The sequence below is a fragment of the Notothenia coriiceps genome, unplaced genomic scaffold (genome assembly GCF_000735185.1).
Source record: "Notothenia coriiceps isolate Sejong01 unplaced genomic scaffold, NC01 NC01_scaffold00005954, whole genome shotgun sequence".
NCBI lineage: Eukaryota > Metazoa > Chordata > Actinopteri > Perciformes > Nototheniidae > Notothenia > Notothenia coriiceps.
In genome coordinates, this window is record NW_011338655.1 from 1 (window position 1) to 3,553 (window position 3,553).

Below are 3,553 nucleotides of genomic sequence, written 5' to 3' on the forward strand. Positions count from 1 at the left end.
CGGTCCTCCGGCAGAAATAAGAGCCATGGGACAGTACTCAAGATGGCGCAGACAAATCAACTTCCGGTAAGACCGAGGACCGAGGAGCGAGGAAATGAAAATAGTCGACCTGAGACAGGGCCACGGTGTTGTTTACCTTCTGTGATGCGCGAGCTGATGACGTCACGTCATCTTCTTCTTCCTCTTCTTTTCTTTAATGGCGAATCGCTTCCACTTGGAGCATATATCGCCACCTACTGTTGAGTTATTACATGTTCATATTAAATCCTTATCCTCAGACCAGTGCTTTTGAGGAATTTGAAGATCAGCTTGTTTGCTTCATTTCTTGATTTACTTTCATATATTGCCTTGAAATCCATGTCCTTGATGTTGAGTTTTTCCAGTGCAGTTTTCAGAATGAATCTTTGTCTGTTATAATCCGGGCAGCTAAAAAATACATGATGTATTGTCTCTGGTTGTTGGCAACCATCACAATTGCCATTTGGATGTTTTCCAATCAGATGCAGTGATGAGTTTAGTCCAGAGTGTCCCAATTTTATTCTGCTGTTAATGCTCTGTTCTCTTCTACTACTCCCCCACGTGCTTCCTGTTCCTACTTCCCTTTGTATCTGATATAAATGTCTTCCTTTGGTGTTACTGTCCCATAGTTGTTGCCATTGTTGCTTGATAACCACTTTTGTAAAAGAAGCAAGATTCTCTTGAAAATCTCTTTGTTTTGATTAGTTGAATTACCAGAAGCGGAACAAAACTGGAACCACGTGTCTTTGACGTCACAGCCTGAAAACGTAAACAAACCTCCGTGTTGCGACATCTCTGTTGTTGTTGTTTTTGTCTGACAGTTTTGTCGCTTTTATTGCCTTTTAAAACCCTCCTCGTATTCTCCAGTCTTCGTGTTGATGGTAAGACTTTATATTAATATGAATGTTGATGTGAACACGGATAATCAATCGCGTTAAAATCCTCCTTTATCTGATGCTAGTGTATGCTAACTAGCTCATATGCTAACATGCTAACAACAATGTTTTTTTATAGGGAAATTACGGTTTTCCCTTTAAATATCTCGGTTTTCTTCTCTCACAGGTTGTCCTGGAGCTGTAGTTCCCCGGTAAACTCACGGTAACCGGAGAGATTCATTATGGCTCAGCAGAGAGGAGTCAACAGCCTGCAGTTCAACCAGGACCAGAGTAAGCTAACAGCTAGCATCAGGAGCTAATTGCAGCTACTGTATTCTTTAAATGAAGATGAGTCCTGCATTTAAAATGTTACTCCAGCAGACATATTAAAGTATAACCAGCTAGCTGAATAGATGTAAAATAAGCATTGTTGGAAACTAACTAAGTACTAGTAAACATCTGAGGTACTTGTACTCGAGTATTTTAATTGCATACTACTTTATACTTCTACTCCACCTTTGAATTATTGTGATGCCTGAACGCTATAGTTTCTATCTATCTAATCTAACTTATAACTATATTTATTTGACAGATGTATTTACTAGTTACTTTATACATTCAGATGTTGACACACAACACCTAGAACAACTTAGGAACATGTAGGACATCAAGTGCATAAGTTAATTTCCCAAGTTGAATTACACCCCTCTCTTCTTTGCTCACAGGCTGTTTCTGCTGTGCGATGGAGACGGGGGTCAGGATTTATAACGTGGAGCCTCTGATGGAGAAAGGACACCTGGGTGAGAGGAAGCATTTATTAGATCAAGGTGCAAGGCTTTTATTGCTCATACGAACATAGCTACAGTGTAGTTACGTCGATGAACATCTGAGGTCACATGCTCCTCCAACAGAGCCACACAATAACACAGACAAACAGAACAAAATAGTGCAAGTAAATGCAAAAAGAAAATAGTAAAATGTGAAATAGTGCAATATGAGTCTATATGCAAGTTATCGGAATATGATATATTAGATCAATCATTTCTAAGCAGCAGCCAGAGGAATGTTATGGATGTTGTTTCATAAGATAAGAACTTTATTGATCCAAATTTGGGAAATGTTTGCGTTTTAGCAGCAGAAAAAGACATGGCATTGTTCAATACAAAAAGAAAGAAAAAATAAATAAACAAGAAAGTAGAAAATAAACGTGTTGAATTTACAAATGAAAGATAACAAGATATAAAGCGAGGCATTATGTAAGGGATAATGTGCAGCGACGCTTCATGCAGATCAAGATCCCTCCGCCTCGCGTCGGGCTCCTGGTCTGCCTGTCGGGGCTACGCGGTCGTCTTTCAACCAGAAGGTTGTGGGTTAGATCCCAGTCCGTGCAGCCAACATGTCGATGTATCCTTGGATACTTAACCCTGAGTTGCTCCCGATGGCCAACGGTGTGTGAATGTGTGTGAATGTTAGTTCCTAGAGTAAGGTACACTGCTCTGTATGAATAGGTGAATGACATGTAGCATGTAAAGCGCTTTGAGAGGTCTTAAGGACTGGATAAAGCGCTATATAAGTACCATTTACCATTTTACCCAGAATGACCGCCTCGCTGCACATTATCCCGCTTATTGCAAGGCCACATTCTGAACAAAGTAACGACGTGACTCCCAATATTAAAGGTAGGTAAGAATGGAGAAACCAGCTCCAGTGCGCTAGAATCTGAAAGTACACAGCCGAAAAAAATCAGCCCCTTCCTTCAGACTTCCTCACAGAGCCCCTCCTCCAACACACACGAACGCGCACATGACCAATGAGGGCACGAGATCAGTTTGTGCACAGATGGAAGGCTGACAGGCAGGTAGGCCATCCAGTTACTTTAGCCGGCTCAGATGATTGGTCGTGCTTTTCACAGCGCCACAGCTTCCACAGATGAAATGATTTTATGGATTTATTGTCAAAGCATTTCAGATATTCATTGCTATCAGGATGTTAAGAGCATTCCATGGGATATAACAACAAGTGTCTCTGAAGTGAATTACCCACCCCAGCTTTAATTGAAATGCTTTTATAGATTTAAAAAAAATTGTTTTATTTATTTAAATTGACATGCATCCGCTAAGAAAAATAGTCCGTTGTTACCGTTTGAACTAACGTAGCAACGGCAGGAACTGCTTCCATAGCGTTTTTGAGGACCTCTTTGATTACAGATTTTAAAACATTGCTGCTTGCTTTAAAAGTAGCACGATGCATGATGTCAAACCTTGGAGAGTATCTAGATATCCCTGCCCTGATGCCAAAGGAACTGCACACTGAATATGTGTTGCCGTGTGATGTCTATGTCTGGACCGCTGCGTAAAAAGGAGGGTTTCTGCCCCGTTACTTCTCCGCTGCTTTCTTGTTCCAGTTTGAAAAGTTTACAGTTCAATCGAGCGGACTTCTTTCTGCAGATGTTAGCATCCTTAACAACGGTCAATAAATCCTGTCTGTCTGTTCTGGATTAACAACGTGTCACGTGTTCTGAATTGACCAATCAGAATCGAGTATTCAACTAAGCCATGTAATAAATATACATAAAGTTTGTGACAGATGGAATATTAAATATTAAACTGAATATATAAATGTAAAATGTACAGTGAAGAGAACAACTACGAGTTCAAAAA

General features: G+C 40.3%; 1 long non-coding RNA gene across 1 annotated transcript; it reads left to right on the top strand.

The window, feature by feature from the left end:
- Nucleotides 1-756: 756 nt before the first annotated feature.
- On the top strand, nt 757-2,015 carry LOC104943355 (uncharacterized). Its single transcript, XR_798103.1, has 3 exons — nt 757-899; nt 1,081-1,184; nt 1,619-2,015. It is a non-coding gene; the product is annotated as an uncharacterized lncRNA (long non-coding RNA).
- Nucleotides 2,016-3,553: the final 1,538 nt, after the last annotated feature.